This window comes from Hemicordylus capensis, chromosome 2 (genome assembly GCF_027244095.1).
Source record: "Hemicordylus capensis ecotype Gifberg chromosome 2, rHemCap1.1.pri, whole genome shotgun sequence".
Taxonomy (NCBI): Eukaryota; Metazoa; Chordata; class Lepidosauria; order Squamata; family Cordylidae; genus Hemicordylus; species Hemicordylus capensis.
The window spans coordinates 392,269,669-392,293,768 of record NC_069658.1 but is presented as its reverse complement, the minus strand read 5'-3'; the positions used below and the strand labels follow the sequence as shown (position 1 = coordinate 392,293,768).

The window sequence follows — 24,100 nt, the reverse complement described above, 5'->3', positions numbered from 1 at the left end:
CAAAAAGAAAGAAATCTAACACGAGCTACCTAGCAAACTATTCCCTCACTAAACCCTTCAGAAGCTCAAAATCCCTGGCTTCCATCTCCCTTGAAACTCACCCCAAACTCCAGGAGAGATTTCAAGCTTCCTGCAATCCTGTCTCTCAAGGATCTGCAGATGTCCTTCCATGAGATAATTCTTCAAGCTAGCTTGTGATTATGAGGCAGCAAAAGCTCCACTGCTGCAGCTCACTCAGCCTTCTGCCCATCTTCTCTCATCTATCTCCTAGCTCCTTCTGAGCACAAAGACACGCTTCTCTTCCTGCCACATGGCCCTCAAGGTCCCGGCCACTGTATGCTGCCCACTGTGTGCTTAGTGGCTGTTCCCTAGCCTGTCAGTCAGGACAGGGTTCACTCTTTAGGATAATGGAGGACTGATTGCTACAACAGAACATACTACAAATATTTCTGGGATATGTCCTTAGGCTACAATCTTATGCACATAGCAGTTACATACTACTAACACTCACACAACACACACACACGCACAAGTTGTTCTGATAAGAACTAATCTGCCTACTTGCCTTTCACTATAATCTTAATTGATAATTACCATCTTCACAAGTTAGCCCACTTCTGCCTCAAATATTTACATGTCCACCATCTTGAATTGGGGTGGATGACATCATCACAAACGATGCAGTTGAGGTGTCCCTATGTGTCACTCATTACGATTGTACCAAATTTGGTTCAAATTGGTTAGACAATCCAGAAGTTAGCCCACTTGTGCCTTAAATGTCCACATGTTCGCCATCTTGAATTGGAGTGGATGCCATCATCACATACTATGCCACTGAGATGTCCCTATGTGTCACAACACTCAGTACAACTGTACCCAATTTGGTTTGTATTGGTCCAGGCATTGTGGAGTTGATGGGGGTTGGGGACACATGGACACACACAAATGGGTTATCTCATAAGCTTACTTTCCTTAAGGAAAGTAGGCTAAAAAGGTAACACAAAGAATAACTAATCAACCAATCAAGAAAGAAAGGTCCCATAAGGCAGGATAGCACCAAGGAAAGATCCCAGGGAGGGCCATAATAGGCACATCTGGGTAAAAGAGAGGCAGTCCCTTAAGAAAATGTGTGACTGTAGGGTCACAAAACTAAGCTGGAGAGTTCAGAGGTGAGTGAGCCACAATGGTGGCCAGGTGAACCTGTAAGGAGGACAACTTGAGGCCAGCTTCCTTCAGGGAAAGGAGGTAAGCCCAGACGTCTGGAAGGGAGATATGAAGAGGGGATACATTTGTTGACTGGAGGAAGTGAATGAAACTCCTGTATCTTAGAAAGATACGATTTTATCGTTGTAGGTTTTCTGGGTGCGGAGAGGACACGTAGAATGTGCTGAAGGAGCGAGGACAAATCAGCCACGCAGTGAGGCATAACCTGTGGACATCTGGCTGATGGAGGCAGCTGGAGTGTAGAGTGAGAAGGTACGGAAGGTTCAGGAGGCGGTGATATATTCCTCCTGAGAGGTGGAGGAGCGAGGGAATCAGGAGTACATGGGCCAACAAGGAGTGATTAGAGTGCAAGTCGGCCCATCCCAATGGATCTTTAGGAGAATCCACGGCAGTAGAGGGATGGGCGGATATAGGGAAGCTCGAAGGCTGGTCCAAGGTGTGGCAAAGGCCTCCCACAAGGAGTGGTGGCCCTTTCCTGCCCTGGAACAATACTGGCTGCACTGAGAGTTGAGGTGGGAGGCAAAGAGGTCTATGTCTGGAGTGAACCAGCGATCAAACAGCGAGTGAGCTATCTGATGGTCCAGCTGCCACTTGTGGGAGTCTGTGCCTGCTCTGCTGAGGGCATCCGACTGCAAGTTGACTGCACCCTGAATGTGCACCACTACCGGGGTGAATGAGTGGAGGATGCATCAATGCCAAATTTCAATTGCTAGGTATAGAAGTGATGTCAAAGTGGTGCCTCCCTGGTAGTTGAGATAAGCTTTCGCTATAGTGTTGTCTGTCTGGACAGTGACTACTGAGCCGGCAATGAGTGGTAGGAAATCCTTTAGGGCTTTGAAGATGGCCATGAGTTCACGAAAATTTGTATGGTGGGTCTTCTCCGCTGTTGACCAGATGGCCTGAAGATGTAGGCCATTTAGATGCGCTCCCACCACCAGCTGGTCTCAGAGGCGTCTGTGGTAAGGATGTGGTTCAGTGCTGGTGGATGGAATGGGGCCCCTACTGTGAGTTTCTGTGGGTGCACCCACCAGAGTAAAGACTGTCTGACCGACAGAGGCAGGTTCAGGTTGTGTGGGCAGAAATGACCTAGGAACCAATGCTGCAGGATTCGTGAACAAACCAGGCATGGGGAAGTACATGGTCATGGGGGCCATGGAGTTGCTGGATGGTTCGGGCATGATGATGGTGAATCTGCAACGACGTTGGAAGCCGAGGAGGAAATGGCCTGAATTCTGCAATCCGGTAGATAAAGCTGCTTGTGTATGGAGTGGAACAGGAAATGTAGGAATTCTATGTACCTTGGAGGTTGGACTTCTAGTAATTGATCTGGAGCCCCAAATGGTTCAAAAAGGAGTATAGTAGTGTTAGACTGGGGTGTGTCTCCTACCAGCAACCAGTCATCTAGGAATGGGAAGAGTTGGATTCCTGTTTTTGTAAGAATGCTACTACTGGGGCCTCACATGTTGTAAAGACAAAGGGAAGAGTTGGATTCCTGTTTTTGTAAGAATGCTACTACTGGGGCCTCACATGTTGTAAAGACCCGCAGGGCAGAGCCAAGGCCAAAGGGTAGAGATTTGACTTGGTATGTGTTGTTTCCGATTCTGAAGCGGAGGTATCTTCAAGGTTGTGGTCAGATGCTGAGATGGTAATATGCGTCCTTGAGGTCGAAAGAGATGAACCATACGTTGTTCTGTAAAAACTGAGCTGGTAGGGATGGTGATCATCCGGAAACGTTTGTAAGTAATGGAGCAGTTGAGAAGGCAGAGGTCTAGAATGGGACGGAGGTGTCCATCTGGTTTGGGTACAGTGAAATATTGGGAGTGAAACCCTTGGAAAGCAGGTTTGTGGACCAGTTCTATAGCCTGTTTGTTGAGTAGCGAAGCCACCTCCTCCACGAGGGTGGGGGTGGCCCTGTTAGTGACTGGTAGGTTGTATGGTGGTATAGTAGACAACTCCAGTGCATAACCAATTATTATAATTACGAGGACCCACAAATCTGATGTCATGTCTTCCCATGCCGAGAGAAATGTTGATAAGCGGGTTTCCTGCCTGGGCTGGGGAGGAGAGTAATTGGTTGGTTGGTTTCTTGAAAAGTAGAGGAAGGTCTGGGTTTGGGAGTTTGTGGATGCTGGGAGAATGTTGTTTGTTTGATGGAAGTCTGATAGAGGTGTGTTCGAAAGGACCGGTCTCCCTGCCGGCATTGGGCAGACAGTCGGGGAGGTTGGTTGCAGGACCACCTAGTTGGTCTGCTATGTCTAGAAGAGGAGGTCTGGTAGCTCATGGGCCGAGCCATACTATGGCAGCATTGAACCTTTTGCAGAGTCTCATCTGTTTTCTCTCCGAAGAGCAGGTCTCCATCGAATGACAAATCTTCTATGCGGGAGCAAGCATCATAGGCCAAGCCTGAGGAACAGAGCCAGGCATGGTGCCTAAGAGCTACTGAGGTAGCCATAACCTTAGACACACATTCTGCCGAATGTCGGGCTCATTAGAGTTCTTGTTTTACAAGTTGTGCAGCTTCTCAAAGGAAGATCTTAGCTGGTTCCTTTTTGTCTGGAGGGAGGTGGTCCAGGAAGGGAGCTAAGTATTCCCAAAGAAAGTAGTTATGTTTAGCATTATAGGCCTGGTAATTGGCTACTTTTAAGTGGAGCACTGAGATGGAGTAAAGCTGTCTTCCATAAGTGTCTAACTTTCCCCCCTCCTTGTCTGGTGGTGTAGAAGCAGAACAGGATCTATATTTGGAGAGTGAGGATTCTACCACTACAACCATGCTGGGTGGCATTGGAGGAATCTACCTGGTTCCTCATCCTCTGTGTGGACTCTATACAAATTTTCTACGTGTTTGGTAGGCTGGGAAAGAGATTATGATTTCTTCCAGCATGTTTTAGCAATGCCCATGAGCGAGTTTATGGGCAACGAAATGGAGCACGTGTGTCAGCTTCAATGAAGCTAAAGAGTGGATCAGGGTTGAATTTGCTTTCTTGGGTAAGTTGAACAACGAGGGATGTAGCCATCTGAGCTAAATAGTTCAGCATATTGTCTATAGTCCTCAGACGGAGAGCTTTAGGATCAGTAAAGAAGTTCTGTGGGGATGAGCCCACTCAGGCTGGGTCTGAAACAGACTGGTCATCTGCATCTGGGTTTGCTGACTCTTCTCCCAAGGAGTTTTCCTTTGCATGTTCCTGCAGGGAGTCCAATAGAAATTCCTGGGGTTGGTTATCTAGTGTAGTAGGTTTGACCAGCAGTGGTCATTCAGGGACAATAGATGGTATGGAAGGCTTTTTAGAAGGTATGTGTGGAGGTGGTTCTTTTGGAATGTGTATATGGTGAACGATCCTGGAGGATAAAGGAGAAGGCATACTGTACTCAGACAGAGGTAAGGGTCAGGAAGAGGTACGTAAAGGAGACTCGTCTCTGAGAGGCCCACGTGGGTCCCACTGGTCCAGCTGGGAGTGAAAATGAGGTGCCTGTTGTCTAGAAGTTAGTTGCCTAAGAAATGACTGAGTGGGGTAGGGATCGAAATATTGGTAGAACCGATATTCCAGCCTTTTATCCCATTTGGAGTAGTATTGCTCTATGTAGTGTGGCTGTTGTTGAGAAGGAGGATGGGACAAAAATAGTTTAGGGTGGCCCTGAACCCTTTGATTAGGTTTAGGGCAGAGTTCCTCTAGCTCTGATTTAAAGTCTTCAAACTCTGAGGTAGTGACTCCCTCATAATGTCCTCCCTATAGGACCTGTGATAGGGTCCAAGGGGTCCTCTGGATTGTATTGGAGGTTCTCCGCTTCTGATGGGTAGTTTGGTTCATCTGCATAGGTCTGTTCCTCTAGGTCCAACTGCTCCTCCTCCTTGAATTCGAGTCTAGAGTCCTCAGGTTTGAGCGGATATTCCGCATCAAGTTCAAGCAGCAAGTCTTCCTGGTCCAGGATGTACTGGACCGAGATAGGCAAATCCGCCTGATGCCTGGGTTCATGGCTTGGGTTCGAGTCCAGAAGCGTCTTTTGTTTCTTTTTGGTAGCGGTGTGCGAATCGACAGATGCAGCGGCCAGCTTACACTTTTGAGGCTTAGCCAAGTATGTAGACACATTAGTCAGTAGGGATGCAGACGTCACACCTGCGGGGCATAGCTTTTTATTTTTCTTTATCAGAGTAGTTGAGGTTTTCGAACCCGATGACTCTGAGGGTTTGTGAGTGGGTGTGGTAGCATTCGGAGCTGATGTCGTAGATCCCGAAGGCAGGATAGGATGAGCCGCAGGCTCTGCATCGGGTTCAGATATGGGTTGCAAACCTGATGGCATCATAAAGTCTTCCGAATCAGCTTTCATTGTGACTGGTAAAGCCACCAAGTGGGGAGATTTAAGGGCCTGTTCCTACAGCCAAACATGAAGGAGGAAAGCCCTATACTTGCAGGCCTGTTTAGAAAGTTTTGCACAGAAAGTGCAGGCATCTATTTTATAGGCCTTGTCGAGGAAGTACAAGCAATGGCTGAGTCCATCCATGGAGGGGAGTTTTGCCCTACAGCAGACACAACACTTAAACGTGGCCTTGCTGGCCATAAGCAAGGAAAAGGGGCAAAAAAACACCCCCTCTTGTGGGAGGGGCCAGGGGTATAGCTAGGGGAGAGGGGGCGTGTTCATCCCTTTCTCTGGCAGCCCCCCAGAGTGAAGGAGATAATGAAGAAAATAGGGAGGGGTGGAGCTGGAGGGCCCTCAGGAGCTGGGGGCCCGTGTTCTTTGAACCCTTTCGCTCAATTATAGCTACGCCCCTGGGCATAGACATAGCTGGGGGGGCAGGGGGGGCACGTGCCCCGGGCGCCATTGAGGTAGGGGCGCCATACCAGTCCCTGCCACCCCCACCCCATTGCCCACCTGCCCAGCCCCAGGGCCCCTCAGCCACTTGCCTCCAGCTCTGGCTGATCGGCAAAGAGGATTGCTAGGATCGGCAAGGCCTGCAAACTGCAGAGCAGCTCTTCCCTCCCCGCCTCTCAGCTGATCGGCGGGTGGGCGGGGCTTCCAGAGAGGCCTCCCAGTAGGCCTCCCTGAAGCCTGAACTCGAGTAGGCTGCAAGCAAGGAAGGAAGGGAGGAGAAAGCAGGCAGCAGACCCTCTGCCCAGACCAGACCATCCAGAACAGCTATTGCTAGGTAGGCTGTGAATTCCTTTTTGTGGTTACCCCCATATATAGGGATCTGCTTGCCATAGGGCTTTGATATGGGGGGGTGGGGCGAGACTGAGAAGTCTCTGAATATTTAATTTAAAACAGACTGGAAAATGTGCTGACTTTAAAAACAAAAACTATCTTAAAAGGCCTATAAGTGGCTTGTTTCATGTCAGAAAATTACAAACACTTCTGGAACAAGTATATTTTATTTATTTTCATTCATTCATTCATAAATGCACTTATGTTCAAGTTATTTTGCAATCCAGAAGGTCTGAGTGAGAACTGTGAAGCATGTGTTGTGCTTTTATTTTATTTTATTTTATTTTTCTTGTGTGTGAACTCCTCCCCAATAACTTGCAGGGACTTCAGGGTAAATCTGGCCAACATGTGAATGCAGCACCTCCATTCCAGAGGAGATGTGTCTTAAAGGGCTTTAAAAGCCTGGTGTGAAAAGACTCCTGGAATCAAACTTTACTGAATTTGTTCAGAATTCTGAGAAAACAAACATAGGCTCACCCTGCATGGTTGAAAGTATCATTTGCTAATCTGCAGCAAGGGGTCCATTTTAATAATTAGCATTGCTAGTGTGTTCTAGGCATTAAAAGTAGCACAGATATATAGTACTCAATGTATATCACTATATACTGTGAAGTGTGCATGCGTGTATTCAGTGAAATGTATTTCCAGATAGCATACTTATTTTGAAATATCAGACTTAAATCCTTGGGGGCCTGGGGTGTGTGGAGGCCTGGACTTTGAGGGTCTGGGGGCCCATTTTGAAATCCTGTCTCTGGACCCATTCCAACCTTGCTATGCCCCTGGTGGAATAGTTACATATGTATTGATCACTACACATGGGTTTCTGCACAGCACCTGCACAGAAGAAACTTCCATGTAGAAAATGTGTCTCTTGTAAATTGACCCTGAATTTTCCATCCATGACTGGGATATCTGAGAGTTAGAGTCAATAATAAAAGAACAGCACACTGCTTGTGACAGGAAGGGGCAAATTACAATGATTTCTTAGTTTGGCAGGGGCTGGTTTTGGCCCTGGCAGAACTTGGCTATCTGCTCCTGTTGCAAATTCCTCTGTCTAGTGTGGCAAACTAATGTATCCTCCTCCCTCTTGGTGTCAAAGTAAGCACTAGTGTGGTGAATGCACATATACCCTATCATGAGCCAACAGTCATCATAAGACAAAGGCTGGCAGGAATCATTCACTGGTTTATAGACCCCCCCCCCCCACCACCTTCTTCTTTCCCTATTTTGCTAGTGGCTATTTAGGCAGGTGATCCTCTAGGACAAAGTCATGTTTTTTAAAGAATCAGAGGAGACAGAGAAAATGACACTTGGAATCCTTGCATAACTCCTGACTGTTGTTCTAAGTCTTTTACAGAGAAGGCTCATGTTTTCAGGTTTTGATCAACAACCATGTCTAGATGGTACAGTGTTCCTTTTAACGGGGATTTCCAGATATTGCTGACTTCAAGTCCCATCATTCCTGCTTGGACAGTAGCACAATTTCAGTGCTTGCCCTAGGCGCCATTTTCCCTAGTTACACCTCTGAATACCTGTCTTGTCTTTTCCATTTTGGGACACAAAACCTATTACTATGTTTAAAAGCATTTATTTTCTGGCCATGAGGACTGCAAACTTAGGCTGTTGGTGTGGAAGACATTTCTTTAAAATATATATTTCTAAAGAGCCTTGTAGCCTCATGTTTCCTTTTTCCTGTCCCAGTATACTTGCATGGATGCAGCCCACAACCCACATTTGACTATGGCTGTGACACATTTCCATATTTCTGGGGGTGGCGGGGGGCACGCGGCAGGTGGGGGGCGCAATTTCAGTGCTTGCCCCAGGCGCCGTCTTCCCTAGTTACGCCTCTGCCCCTGGGACGGGCGCAAAATAAAGAACAATGCAATCAGGAAGAGCAGAAGGAACAAACTTAATAAAATAAGCAGGGAAAGAAACTTAGGGAGAGTGTAAGGCTTAAGAAATACTTTTGGTTTTGCAGGAGCTCGGAGCAATTCAGAATGAAGCTAGTTTGTGGAGGGACGAAGGGAGATTGGATCACATGGACATGCACACATCACAGGAGGGGAGGGACTACCACCCAATTAGGCTGGAGCAAAATCAACTTGGAGAAACTCAAATGAGTCTCTGCGCAGGTGCAAAGCCCATTCGTGTAAAGCATAGAGATCACTTAGAAGAACAAATATTTTTACATAAAACACACGCGCATTTCAAATAGGATAAATTTGAAGTTGTCTAATTAGTAATTTCAGTTAAAATGCCTTGTTTTATTTGGAAACCATAACCCCCTCCTCTTCTTTTACCTTCAAGAGAGGTGAGAGAGTCAGAGAACAGATAAGGGAACCAGCAAGAGGTTTTGCTTAAAGTCCCAGAACAGAAGCAAAGGCAGGAGGCTGCTTGCTTGTTAGTAAAAGAAATGCCAGACCACCCCACTTTCCCCCTCATCCTCGAGATCTCTGAATGTTGCCAAGATTTGCCAGTGGCATTTTTTTAAAAGGAAAAGGAAAAGAAGAGAGCTCCCAACAAATGCTGGAGAAATCCAATGCTACCTGAGGGTTTGGTCGGGGTACTGGCCGAGGAGAAAAGGGCTAGCTTCCCTCTGGAGAAGGGGAGGGTGGAGAAAGGTAGCTAGGGCTCTTATCTGTTCTGAACTCCATTTGCTTGCATACAGGTTGCTCTCATTTTGCACAACAAAAGTCCAGAAAGTCTGCTCAGCCTGCCTAAAAGGATCCTGAGAAATCAGATTACTGGACTGGCTTTGTTTGCCGGCTATTGGTCAGAATAGGTGTCTATAATCTACTCTGATTGGTGGGGGCAGGGGTAGCCCCTGCCCACCCTTTGGAGGGGAGCAAAGAAAAGAAAGACATATCCTGTTTGGTGCTGGGGCACTACATATGCAATGTGGCTAGTGACTAAGGATGGTAATTACTTCATTTGGGTGCAATGGATCCCACTGAACCCTAAGAGGGAAGAAATGGCCTTAAAAAGGAATATAGAAAAAGACCAAGAGCCTGTGTCATCTTCTGGCAAGCATCAGAAATGAAAGAGTAACATGCAATGAGTTGGTAATGGGCTGGATGAGGGATAACAAACTGAGACTGAATCCAGATAAGATGGAGGTACTCATTGTGCAGGGTCAAAACTCTGGAGATGATTTTGAACTGCCTGTTCTGGATGGGGTCACACTTCCCCAGAAGGAACAGGTACGCAGTCTGGGGCTGCTTCTGGATCCAAGTCTCTCCCTGGTGTCCCAGGTTGAGGCAGTGGGCAGAGGTGCCGTCTATCAGCTTCAGCTGATACTCCAGCTATGTCCATTTCTTGAGATAGATGACCTCAAAACAGTGGTACATCTGCTGGTAACCTCCAGATTGGATTACTGTAATGCATTCTACGTGGGGCTGCCCTTGTACATAGTCCGGAAACTACAGTTGGTTCAGAATGCGGCAGCCAGGCTGGTCTCTGGGTAATCTCGGAGAGACCATATCACTCCTGTATTGGAGGAGTTACACTGGCTGCCAATATGTTTCCGGGCAAAATACAAGATGTTAGTTATAACCTATAAAGCCCTAAACAGCTTGGGCCCTGGTTATTTAAGAGAATGTCTTCTTCGTTATGAACCCCACCGCCCATTGAGATCATCAGGAGAGGTCCGTCTGCAATTGCCACCATCTCATCTGGTGGCCACTCAGGGACGGGCCTTCTCCGTTGCTGCCCCGAGGCTTTCGAATGCACTCCCTAGTGAAAGAAGAGCCTCCCCATCTCTGACAGCTTTTAAAAAGTCTTTAAAGACACATCTGTACACCCAGGTTTTTAACTGATACTGTCTTGATTGGTTTTTTTGTTTTAGAGCAGGGATTCTCAACGTTGGGTCCCCAGATGTTGTTGGACTTCAATTCCCATAATCCCCAGCCCCAATGGCCTTTGTTGGGGTTTATGGGAGTTGAAGTCCAAGAACATCTGGGGGCCCAATATTGAGAATCCCTGTTTTAGAGCATTGTTTAAAAAAAAATTTAAATTGTGTTTTAAATGTCTGTTTTTGTTTTTGTTTTTAACTAATCTTTTAATGTTGTTTTAATCTGTTGTAAACTGCCCAGAGACGTAAGTTTTGGGCAGTATAAAAATATGTAAATAAATAAAAATAAATAAATAAAAGTAAGAAAGACAGACAGAGAGGAAGAGATTATATGTTTAGTGAGAGAATGTGGGGCTGGCAAGAAGGGGCAATGCCCTCTCAGCCCCAAATGAAGAACGCCCCTCCATTAAAATTCTCTTTCACTTGCACGAGAGCTGCTTAACTGTGCTGGGGAACTGTGTCTACATGACCCAAAGATGTGAATGGGGCTGATCACATGGGTCTTTCCCATGGAATCAGCAGCCCCTTCAGCCTTGCCCAAGTGTCTGGACCATGTAGGTATTCTGCTCCCACATGGCTGGGAAACGCTTTTGAAGAGTACCCTGACTGGCCAGACTCCATCATGGCTCACACCCGGTCTCAGCAGATTGCCTCAGGCTGTGTCCTTGAACAGCCATGTTTTATTTATTTATTGTTTATTTATTTATTCGATTTCTATACCGCCCTTCCAAAAATGACTCTGGGCAGTCTACACAGAGAAACAATAAACAAATAAGATGGCTCCCTGTCCCCAAAGGGCTCACAATCTAAAAAGAAACACAAGATAGACACCAGCAAGTGTCACTGGAGGTGCTGTGCTGGGGGTGGATAGGGCCAGCTACTCTCCCCTTGCTAAATAAAGAGAATCACCACGTTAAAAGGTGCCTCTTTGCCAAATTAGCAGGGTTTAGCTAAAGTTTTAGCTTTTGCTTTTCAGCCCTTAAAAAAAAACACACGTTGGCAATCCTTGCTATAAGTTATTTTATTTACATTCTAAAAAATGGAATCTATGGCTGATATGGTAGAGCAGGGAGCAGTCAGACTCTACAGCAGGAGGACTGAAGAAAGGTTTTGTGTTTTTTTAAATTCCCAAATGGCACATGTATTGGGGGAGGTGAGGAGTGCATTGGTTATAACCATGACACCAAAGTACAGACAGCTATTTTAAATGTTGTTGATATACTTGAGACAGAGAAGGAATTGCATTTTCCCTGTAACTAACTCTGGCAATTTGTTGCTGGGGAAATGCAATTTCTTCTCACTCTAAGCACTAGCTCTGGGAAACATGTTTAGATTCCCTACAAGTACAACAACAGAGAAAGAGCATGTGCCTTGGGCAACAAAATTTCTGTCTGGAAAGGCCCTGAACTTGCCTTCTTTGCCGGGACCAAATTGCTCTAAACCAAAGCAACTGAGTTGTGGATCAAGCTGTTAAGTGGATTTATGGGAAGAAGAAAACGATGTGATTGCCATTGTATAGTGCCTTGCACAGTTCTGTTTGATCAGCGCCTGCCAGTAGCAATACATTTACACTGCTCACAAAACTCTCTTTCTTACCAATTCCTCCCCTGTTCCCTCCCACCGCTCTGGAGAATAGCCCTTAAACCCTTTGTGAAACTGACTGGCTTAAACAAACAAATTCCACAGCCTGCTCTGCCTGCACCCCCACCCTTGCCTTGGCTAGTTGGTTTTGCAGTTAGGATTGGGGGAGGGAAACGCGCCATTTCCCCGCGAATGGAGGGAGGCAGTGAGGTGCATGGGTGGGGAAGAGCCCTGCCCACAAGCTTTGGTGTTTGAAATCATGCTTTACCAGACAAGCCTGGGCAGGTCGAGAAACGAAGAGGCCTTGACCTGCCTTTCTCATTGCTTTTTCCTTTTCTTCATGAGTACACATAGTGCTTTGTGAAAGGCGGTGTAGTCTCCTCAGCCCACGTTGGAGGGCAAAGTTTACAACCCAGGGAGAAAGTTTATTGTCTCACATTCTTGTGCTCAGTCTCCTTCTTGGCTGTTGAAAAGCTTCAGGCTTTGATGGGAAGTAAAAGACCCTCTTCTCCCCTCTCCCCGGTTACTGTACCATTCTTCCCACCTACTCTCCCTGCCACACCGTTATGAATACTTCTTCTTCTGGACTGTTGTTTTACAAAAATATAACAAAAAATACCAACAACAGTCAAAACCTCACTAGGGAAAAAAATCACTTGGAAGTGTGTTTCGTCGGTTTTAAACATTTGGACAAAAGGAGGCTGTTTCAAGCCTTGGATGACGAAACTTTTATTCCACTCTCCCTCCTGGGGTCTGGCTGGCTTTCTGCTGCCTGAATCGTCAGAGGATATTTTTCATTTGTTTACCTACTTCCTGGGCATTTGTCTATTTCAAGGGGTTTCCCCAGAAAAAAACAAATCAGCATAACTTTTTGGAAGGTGCTATTGGTACAGCAGGTTCCATCAAGGCCGATTGACACATTATATGGGACTGGGAGATCTCATGTAATGGATCTTCTGACATAATGTTGTGCACTTAAAAGCAGCTGCTGGGAATGTGGCTCGGAACAAAGTAGCAGCAGTGGGGGAGGGGATCTAACCCTTTCCCCCATCCTGTTTTCCTGATCTAAATCATATATTGCAAGCTGCTGCTTCTCCTGATGGGAAAAACATACAGGTTTCTGTATTTTGCACCAGAGGAGCAAAAAGTGGTTTCAGGGTGTGCGTCTGCGTGTGCATGCCTGTGATATAGACCAAGAAGACAGCATGGTAGAAAGGGTTAAACCAGGAGCATCCAACTTCAGTCCTCCAGCTGTTTTTGGCCTACAACTCCCATCATCCCTGGTTATTGGCCACTGTGACTGGGAATGACACATCAGATGGGGGAGGAACACGGGTGGACATATCTGCCCTCACCCAGCGCACTGTACGGCTGCTGCACAATTATGTCAACACACCAACTCAGTAGATTAAGCTGCAGTGCGAGTGATGTTGCACCATGGAAAGACATGTATGCCTATGCTCCTCCCCTATGTGATGCAGAGGTGCGAAACTTGTCCTTGGTGAACTGAAATAATGGGAGATGCAAGCAAATGGTCTCTTTGATAGATATTGACACCTGGGATTGTCTGTGAAATGGGGTTGTCATATGAAATAAAACAAAGGAACACCTCCCTGGTCAAAAGCAGCAATACTTAAACCATGGTCTGCTGTGCACTTTTTGGTGGACCTCAAGGCCATGACAGAAAGTAACAGAGGAAAACATTGAAGGCCTTTTCCAGAGCAAAGAGCAATAAGTAAAAAGTCAGCTTCCAGTGCACTCCAATGCAGCTGTACTAAATGCACAAGGTGAAGGGAAAGGAGAAGGATTTCTAGGTAGGTGAAAGGCATTGCTGGGTTTGGGCATGCTTCATGATACTGAGATTTCTGTCAGTCAAAGATGCCACTCGGTGATATCTCAGCAGGATGGTGTATATTATTATTATGTCTTGTTTACACCGTCAGGCAGGTGTTATTGACTGGTTTGTTTTATCCAGACATCGAGTCCTTCCCAAGGACCTGGGATGTCAGAATTTTGTTATCAATATTGTTCTTGTTGTTATAGATATCGTCGCAGAATATAGGCTGTTCCCAGTAAAGCTGTTTTTTTGTAATTGGCTGATGGTGATTTCTGTGGCCTCTATGGTGCTGAGGTGCTCTTCAAGGTCTTTTGGGCGCCAATTACTACTGGGATTATTTTGGTCTTCTTCTGCCACAGCCTTTCAATTTCAATTTGTAGATCTTTGTATTTGGTGATTTTTTCTATTTCTTTTTCTTCTATTCTGCTATCCCCGGTATTGCTAAGCTGATCATTTTGACTTGTTTTTGTTTTTGACTACAGCTATATCTGGTGTATTGTGTGGCAGATGTTTGTCTGTTTGTAGTCGGAAGTCCCATAATATTTTTACATCTTCATTTTCAACAACTTTTTCCATTTTATGGTCCCACCAAACTTTGGCTACAGGTAGCTTGTATTTTTTGCAGATGTTCCAGTGTATCATCCCTGCTACCTTGTCATGCCTTTGTTTGTAGTCAATCTGTGCGATCTTTTTACAACAGCTGATGAGGTGGTCCACGGTTTCATCTGCTTCTTTACAAAGGCGGCACTTGCTGTTTGTTGTTGACTTTTCAACTTTTGCTCTTATTGCATTTGTTCTTAGTGCCTGTTCTTGTGCAGCCAGTATTAAGCCTTCTGTTTCTTTCTTCAAGTTGCCATTCTTAAGCCATTGCCAGGTTTTGGTGATGTCTGATTTTCCTCTTATATTGTGGAAATATTGACCATGCAGTGGCTTATTTTTCCATTTTTCTGCTCAGTTCTTGACTTGTTCTTTCTTGTAGGCCTGCTTTGTTTCATTGGTGTTGAATAGTTTCTCTTTATTGACCATTTTAAGTGCATCTTCTTCACTGTTCTTGATATATTCTTCAAGGCCTCTTTTCTCCTCCTCTACTGTTTGATGGACTTGCAGCATTCCTCTTCCACCTGAGCTGCGAGGGAGGTAGAGCCTATCGACATCACTGCGGGGGTGCAGAGCATGCTTGATGGTCATGATTTTCCTGGTCTTACGATCTAGCGTCTCTAGCTCTGCCTGGGTCCAGTCTATTATTCCTGCAGTGTATCTGATAACAGGTATAGCCCAGGTGTTTATGGCTTGTATGGTGTTCCCACCATTGAGTTTGGACTTGAAGATTTTTCTAACTCTCCTGATGTATTCACTTCCAATTTTTCTTTTAACTTCAGTGTGTGCAATGTTATCAGCCTGGAGAATGCCCAAGTATTTGTAATGTTCTTTCTCTTCCAGGTTCTTGATCTTGCTTCCATTGGGCAGTTCTATTCCTTCTGTTTTTCTTATTTTCCCTCTGTTCATTATTAATGCAGCACACTTGTCTAGTCCAAACTCCATTGCTATATTGCTACTGAATATACAGACAGTGTTTAACAGTGATCCGATTTCTGACTGGGACTTTCCATACAACTTCAGATCGTCCATGTACATCAGATGGTTTATTTTACTTGATGTTGTTGTTGTTGTTGTTTATTTAAATTTATACCCCGCCCAAACTTAAGTCTCTGGGCAGCTAAGAACAATTAAAACACATATAAAAGTTAAAACAGTTACCTTTTATGTTAGTATATGCTGCCAACCTGTTAGACTGTGAGTCCTGTTGGCAGAGGTAACTATTTTCTCATTCCTTTTGTCATGTAAATTGCTTTGAAAAACAGTATATACATTATATTCTTAATAATAACAGTAGCGATGATAAAGCCAAGCAATGCCTACTTGCTACTTAGCAAAACTTCCCTTCCTCTGTGCTTCATGCAGTCATCACAACTACATCAGAGAGCAGAAAGAGCTGATTTCTAAACACTTTGAAGCTTTCAAGCAGCCTTTCACATGGCAGCTGTAATGTCAGATAACATTACTGCTCTGTTTTACTTTCAGAGACAGACAATGTAATAAAGCCTTTTTATGTAGGAAAGCGTTTAGAGATGTACATTTGCATATTGTACTAGGCTGTTGGATTTCCACATCTATCTAATTAATAGTATGGACATTGTATTGTATGAGATTTTATTGGCATGGATAGCACGCACGATTCTTTCCTCCCCACCACCACTATTATTAACTATTATATTTGTATATCACATTTCTGGTCAACAGCACAAACAGCGGTTACAGTACTAGTTTTATCCTCACAACAGCCCTGTGAGGTAGGTTAGGCTGGGAAAGAGTAATTGGCTGAGGGTACTGAGGAAACTACATTGCTGAGTGAAGATTTGAACCTTGTGCTACTGGTGAATAACATTGCCAACTATATTCAGTAGGTGCCTGTGGCAGTCATGCAGCCATGCATACCCTGCAGCAAGGACTGCTCTATTCAGGGTGGGGGGAAACATTGCATTTCCTTGACAAGTACCAAGTATTTTGCTTTGAGTATTCACATAATGTGCTATTCCTGCAACAAAAGCACTTCCTTCGGAGAAAAGCTGACCACTGTGTACCACAAGTGGAAAACAAATGTGCATTTACTGGGTGGGGCGGGGCAGAATAGAGTGGATGGTTTCTGAAGGCACTTCCTGCTTCAGTTGGTTCAGCTGTAAAACATACATTGACCAGAATGCTCATTTGCACTACAAAGGCCTTTCCTCCCACTCTCTTCTGTTAGCAATGACCAGGAGTTTTAATTAATAGCTCAAGAGGGGCTCAAAGGTTATTTCAGCCTCACGTATACAAATGCTCTAAGGCTGCAATTGTATGCACACTTACTGGAGAATGACCCACTGAACTCAGTGAAACTTACTTTTGAGTAAAGATGCATAGTCTCACATTGTATATCTGCTTGTAATGATGACAATTGCCTTATGTGCGTATTTGCACGGCTCTTACGTTTCTGGCTTGCAGGCTGCCCATCACCTCTCTTCACAGTGGCCTTGCAAAAGGTCAAGATTCAAAGAATCAATGTAATTTCTCCAAGGGCTCCTCTATTTTAGGAGACAGTTCTCATTCTAGATCACCAAAGCGCCATAAAAAAAGGATACATTTGTTCCGTTTTAAAACTGCCTTAACCCTGATGTAGCAGCAACAAAATGTCTCACAGGCTTGCAATGTTGACCTTGCACTGTCCAAAGGGAACCCTCTCCCCTACAGTGCTCTACAAGAGTGTCATGCTCTGTGCTCATCCAGTGCCTCTGTGCCGCTCCAGGGTCATTAATAGTTCACCCTCTGTAACCTTTCATTCCCCTGCCCCGCCCCACCCCTGCCTCCAGCATCTTCACAGATCCAGTTGCTTCTTATCATAATTAACCTCCAGGGGTTTCATCTATTACTGTCCCTCTTTGGTGCTCCTCCTACCTCTCTAATGCTTAATTCTCAGGCAGCCGTGGCCTTCTCTACTGCACAGCTCTCTGGATCTGAGAGAAGCACAAACGTCTTCCATTACAAAATGATGCGCTGAATTTTCTTTGTTTCTTGAAAAACCGATAGCTTCTACCGATAGCTTCTTACTCCTCAGCCCTGTTTCATTCCATCTGGCTGTTCTAAGGAGTGTAAAGTGCTACCTTAATCCCCTTTCCCTGCTGCCTGAAGTGATCTTAATTACCTCAGCTATGTTACATTATTTGAAATATTATTTTATTCTTCTTTTCAACAGCAACAAATTCTGAAAGTAGGCTATACAACATAATATATATATAATCTGCATACAAGCCTGCACCATATTTATTCTTTTAAAAAATGTTTTGAATGGCATTTGAATACAGTATTTACCTGAATCCAAGACTATATTTTTTCCAAGTTCTTTGATGTTAGAAATTGGGAAGTTGTCTTAAATTCGGGTTGTCTTAAATTCAGAGTCCTGTTCCTTTTGGGTAAATGCGGGCAGAATCTGAATTTAACTCTGTTTTTTAAAGGAGTCATCTTAAATTCAGAGTCGTGTTCTGTGTTGGAGATGCAGTTCCTGATGGCATCAATACTTAGCACCAACAACCCTATTAAACACTAGGGGCATTGGGGTAGAGACAGCCAGTAAGGGCATTCCCCCTCTCTGACCATTCTTGCTCTATTCTGATTCCTCCTTTGTTAGACTGATAGTCTCAGGTTTCACTTTCTCACCTGGAGAGACTTCCTTCTTCTCCCTTTCCCTCTTCCTATACGTAGCTAGCAACAAGGCATGTAGGCCTTATCTATCTCCCTGATGGATTTCCTAAATAAACTACTTTATTTGGAACTTTAACTCCATATATACAGACAATACTAATTAGAAGTGCTCTCCTTACCTGTGCACTTCTGCTGCAGCTGGGGTAGAGAGAAAAATCTCCCCTCCAAGCTTTCTAACATTCAGTTCAGGTAAATATGGTAATTTATAGATCAGACCAAATATTAAAATAACAGTATAACTACTGTAACAACTTCCAAGTGTTCCCTTCAGAGTAACAAGATATTAGAGCAGTTCACACAATAACCATAAACTGCGTGGGAGATTAGTCCTACCCAGTTCCAGGAGCTGGGCATGCTTCTGTTTTGTGATCGTGTCTTAGATAAGAACAAGATAGGAGGTGGGGAGCTTCATTGTCTGTCAAGCCACAGCTGGGTAGGACAAGTTTTCCTCCCATCTTGTTCAGAAGTTCGAGACCAAATCTGGGTAGGGCACGCTCATCCTACCCAGCTGTGGCTTGACAGACAATCAAGCTCCCCGCCTCCTACCTTGTTCTTATCTAACTCATGGTCGCAAAATGGGAGTGCGCCCAACTCAGAACTCATCTCCTAACCAGTTTATGGTTATGTAAACAGCCCTATTGGATGCCAACATTTTTATCTGAATACTAGTTTCTTCAAGATATATCTACAGGGCCAGACTGGGCAGCCGGGACACTGGGACAATTCCTAGTGCTCCCTATGAGTGTGAGCAAGAGCACTGTCCTCGAAAATTTTGTCAGCCGGTGAGTGGGTCCCTCCATCGCTCAGAGGAAGAGGGGCCATTGGTGAGCATGAGGCTTCACTTCCTGGCTTGCCCACCCATGGCTGCTTTGACTGGGAGAGCTCTTGACTCATGTTCCCTCCCCTTCCTTCACTCCACCCTCTGGACGGTTTGGAGGGAGAAGCGAGGAGGAGGAGTTTGGGCAGCATCACTGCCTCCTCCTCCTCTAGGACAAAATGCATGGTGGTGCTTGAAGCAGGCAAGCAGGGGGGTTGAGGGCTTCCATTCTTGGTTTTCTTCAGCAAGTGCAGCTTTTCTTTTCTCCAGGGACCTTGCAAAATTTGTATGTTCAGCACTTGGTGCTTGTGAACTAATAAAGTAACTTGCACTTAGCAGTTGTGCCGATTTTGTCATTAATGTGCTGTCAAATTCTGTATATGTGATGTTCTAGAGAATGTGTGCTGACTGTCTAGTCTTCGTATATCTAGTCCACAGTAGGATTTCACATGTTCTGTTGCATATAGTCCTCCAAGACTACATGTTGCAGCCAGGGGACTATAAGTTGCAGGGGAGCAACTGCAGGAAAGAGGGGGGCATGCCCCCACCTCTTACTTGTAGGCTTCCCAGAGGCATCTGGTGGCCCAGTGCATGAAACATGATGCTGGACAAGATATTACTTGGGCTATTCTTAAGACTGTAATATTTGTTTAAGCCACTAAAGTAATATTATCTTATAAAAACCTCGAAGCCTGTTTTCTAATGCAATGTGAACAAGACATTTTGTTTAAAGTTGATAATGATTGTGTAATCAATAAACTGCGTAAAATAAGTTCTGAGATGAGACATCTTTTATTGGTGTAGTTACTTCACTTTAGCTTTACATTTTTATGCTATCTTAATGTGTGTAATTTATAAATGTGTATTTACAATTATCAATAAATTTAAAAAAAGTATTGAAGTATTTTATTAGTTTCCTAACAGATATATCCAAACCATTGTATTAGTGTAGAACTGTGCTTTCTTAATAGTTATAAGTGATACTTCATTTGAAATATCTATAGTAACCTATAAGTAACAGAAAACATAGAGGTCAGATATCAAAAGTTAACAAAAAAATTAATTCTTACATTCAGCATTTTAACTAATGTGTTAACTTTTCTGTTGTCATCTTTTTTAACTTTGTTGTAAACCACCCAGAGACGTAAGTTTTGGGTGGTATAGAAATATGTTAAATAAGAAGTAAATAAAAATAAATAAATAAATGAAACTGAAAAATACTCCCATTCATTCTGCTCAAAACCTGACGCCCTCCCCACATACATTCCACCGCCCTCTCAGTGCCCCCAGCCTGGCCCTGTATACCCATACAATAAAAGAGAAAGTGAGGTCTCACTACCTTATACCACAGTAACCCATGAAAGAATTTCATTTTGTATGTATTGTAGCCCCATGTTCGGACTCCCCAAATGGGGAAAGCCGTAGTGGTGGGGGCAGATTTGGGTCGGGGAAAAGGCTGGAGTTTAAGCATCTTTCCCAGGCTGCTCCTCTATGCTCAAAGCTGCTTTTGACTTTTGGTTGTCTAAACACTGCCGGGGTCATATGTACAGTATGTGTATAACATGCACTTCAATTAAACCACCGAGATCCAAAAGGCTGCTTGCTACTCATATTCATTCCTATTACCCTCAAGTTGCATTGCAGTACACCTGGTTGGCAGGTTGGTTGGTAAGGCATATAAAACAACCTGGCAGCTAATTCTACAGGCACAATATACAGGTCTGTATAGCTGAGACAGAAAAACTGCATTCTGCCATTATAAGACTTGAACATTCTATCCGTCATAAAATCCAAACCAGCTGTTCAATCTGCCTGCAATTTGTCATGGAACAACTAGGGACTGCTTAAAAAATATGGCTGGCCTGGCAGCACATGTGGGGGAAAGGGGGCATCCTAAGAGCACGCCCATCGGAACATCCTCCATGGATATTCCAATGTCCTCCCAGTATGTCACTTGATTGCATGTGAGAGTTGTTCATCTAAATTGCCCCTACACACAGACATTCCAAGTACTGTATCACATTCCAACATGTATCAAGTAGGGTGATGTCATGGGGGGGGGAATTCCACTGTCACTTTGCATTAATTGCTGCCTTCCATGCATAGGTTGTGTTGGAGGGTCATTGGTATGCAGTGCTGTGATTGGTGGCTGATGGTGCTGTGGAGGACGCATGCTATTGGTGTTGCTGTTATTACTTGTTTCTACTGGTATTGTTTTGCGTTCAGCTCTCCTTCTGGGAGCACATACTGTAGGATCACAATTACGTTATGCCAGGATACTGGCATTAGTGGCTGCTGGCATAGAGGGAGGCACTGCAACCTCTCTGGAAGATCTACAATAATTGCTTGGGTAGTAGCTGAGGAGCCCCCATTTCAGCACTGAGGATTTGCTTAACCATAAATCCTGCAACTATTCTAGAGTGTACGGATAACATGTTGCACAGACAGGCGTTGCGGGGAACTTTAAAAGTGAATGAGCCAAGATTCAGGAAGTCCCACAAGAGGTAGGCACTTGAGGGGTAATTGGATGCAGAACTGTGCATTACACTGAAGCATCCTGAGTCAGAGGTGCACCTAGGTAATTTTGGAGCCTGGGCCTAAAGGCCTTTGGGTCCCCCTACAAATTAAGCATCATCATGCTCCGCTGGGTGACCACACCACCCAGGACTAAAGAGGATTTGGGGGCCCCCAGGGGCTGTGGAGGCCCTGGACTTTGGCCCAGAAGTCCAAGGGTAAGAGCGCCTCTGTCCTGAGTTATAAAGCACGAGTGCTGCTACTGCTGCATTCTGCTAATGCATCTCTCTCTCTCTCTTTCTCTCTCTCTCTCTCTCTCTGTAGGGGGGTGATTTTTTATTACCTCCTCTTCCACCAGAAATGCTCTGTGACATGTCGAAATATGTGCCTGAGGATCATGCAGCCCCTGAGAGTCTTGGAGCAAGATATGTTTTCATGTGTCAAGAGAGCCCTTCTGGGGGAAGAGGAGGTTGTTGAAAATCATCCCCCCACATGCAATCACCAGAACTGCATTAGCAGAACACAGCAACAGTGCCAGCACTACACCAAGGTAGAGAACACTGTACTGTTCTAGTGTGCATTTTTATACTTTCTGTCCTTACATAGTTTTCCTTTGGTTTTCTCTAGAGGGTCCTGCTAAGAGTCACATAAAACAATCGGAATACATTACAGAAGTGGGCAAACACATTGTACCATTTTTTGTTTGTTTATTTTAACAGCAATTAGTTTTCCATATAAAAGGTTAGATTGCACACACATTTTTGCAGTTTTCCAGCACTAGTTGGAAACAAGCCCCTACCCAAAACATTAAAATGGAACAGAAAGGGAATAATTATTTTAATATGAAAAACAAAAGTTGGTCTGACTGCCAGCAACTTTGTGATGTTCTTGAAAACTGTGCGAGTTACATTTTCAAGTCTGCAAATAAAGCTAGTTCTTGGAGCAGTTTAAGGAGATAATATTCACAGAAAGCACATGTACACTACAAATTCAAACTGTAAAAGTTATCATGGAACCATAGATTTCTGAGACTGCTGAGAATTCTTTCTGATAGATTCCCTATTGAGCTACAATCCTCAGAGGTCCCTGGTTGGGTAGGTTCATAATGCTTTGATAATTACACCAGGTTAAAACTAGTTTCCATTTGTACTGTAGACATGTTCAGAGAGAGCTCTGCTCCCTTGTTTTAATAGCAAATGAATATTATAAGCAAATTTGCTACGCCCACAGTTTGACAGCAGTCACTCATCCAGATGTTCCCATCTTGCAAAATGAAAAGAAAAGAAAAGAGCATATTTCTGACATCCGGTAAACATACCAGGAAGCAAACCTTCTGTGAGTCCTTGGGATGGTTATGTTCCCTCACAGTCTGCCCTTTTAATGTATAGATGACTAATTGATCCAGCTCTGGAACTCTTTACCTCTCTCATAATGACATCTATCAGCTGGTTGTCTTCCAGACTTGGGATCAGTGGCATAGCAAGGTTGGAGTGGGTCCAGAGACAAGATTTTAAAATGGGCCCATATATATATATATATATATGTATGTATGTGTGTGTGTATATATATATATATATAAATTAAAAAAACACCTATGTGCCACAATAGAACATTGTCCTAGATTATTTTTTTAAAGGTTTTGTAAATTGTGGATGATGCAAGTCATTTAATGGTACTAGAGAAAGACATGCTGTTCTGGTAGCTCCAGGTCTTAACACTCATATCAATTTCGGAGGATGAATACAACTGAAGGAAGCCTGGGCAGGTGTGTGACTGGGGGAGTCAGTCATGGGACTTGCCTCTGGGGGCCCCCCAAGGCAGTGGACCCCCAGACAACTGTCTCCCCTTGCCCTATTATAGTTACGCCCCTGCTTGGGATGTTGTCTAAGCATCTGGAGGGAGGCCCAGAAGGACACACTGCTCCTAAAGCTGCCTTTATGAAGACTGGGACCAGATTTTCAGCAACTGTTAATCCAGCTATTCAGGCCAACTTCAGCAGAGCTAAACTGATTTGGACCAGTTGAGAAGAGCTGAAGCAAGTTCAGGGCTCTAAATTTACAATACAAAAATGAATACAAATACTTAATTAGAACATTCAAATTTGAATATACAACACCCTTCAAATTTTAAATTAAATTGCACTATAGCCAGTGGCTCAGATTCGAAATGACTAGAGTGGGTGCATAATGTGAGCTGCATGCCTGCTTTGGAGGACCAGAACTAGTTGCACGTTCCCCAGTGCACAGTGGGAAGGGCAAATTTTGGGGTTCCTACCTTCCCTTCAGATTGCCATGTAACTGGTAGAAACATGTCCCTGAGGGGGGACAGTGTCACCCATTGCTCCCTCCTCCTCAGAAGTGCTGTGCAACACATTGAAGTATCTCTCTGAGGGATTTGCAGCCCTCAGGGATATATTTATGCCAGTTACAGAGTGATCTGAGATAGGAACCCCAAAATTAATGCTTCCCACTTTGTGCTGGGCACAGCCTTAGTGGGCAAGTCTGTCAAAACGGGCGCACAATTCTCTGTTCCACGCCCACTTAGGTAGTCTGGATCTGAGCCATTGAATGCAACCTTAACCCAATGAAACCAGTAGCAAAAACTCCCACTGAATGTAATGATGAAGACAATATCTTGATTGTGAATCTGAACCTTCATTTTTTGGTTTAAATTTTATATTTGAACTTCAAGCCTGTTTGTATATGTGTGTGTGTGTGTGTGTGTGTGTGTATAAATTGTTTTGAAATACTAAATCACAACATACACATATATTGAGCATGACTGG

General features: G+C 44.4%; 1 long non-coding RNA gene across 1 annotated transcript in view; it reads left to right on the top strand.

Moving 5' to 3' along the window:
* The first annotated feature begins 6,264 nt into the window (after positions 1-6,264).
* Positions 6,265-24,100, top strand: part of LOC128344684 (uncharacterized) — a 47,025-nt gene continuing 29,189 nt past the window's right edge. Inside the window, exon 1 of the long non-coding RNA XR_008315987.1 lies at positions 6,265-6,364. This is a non-coding gene — a long non-coding RNA (uncharacterized LOC128344684). The remainder of the gene's footprint in view (positions 6,365-24,100) is intronic.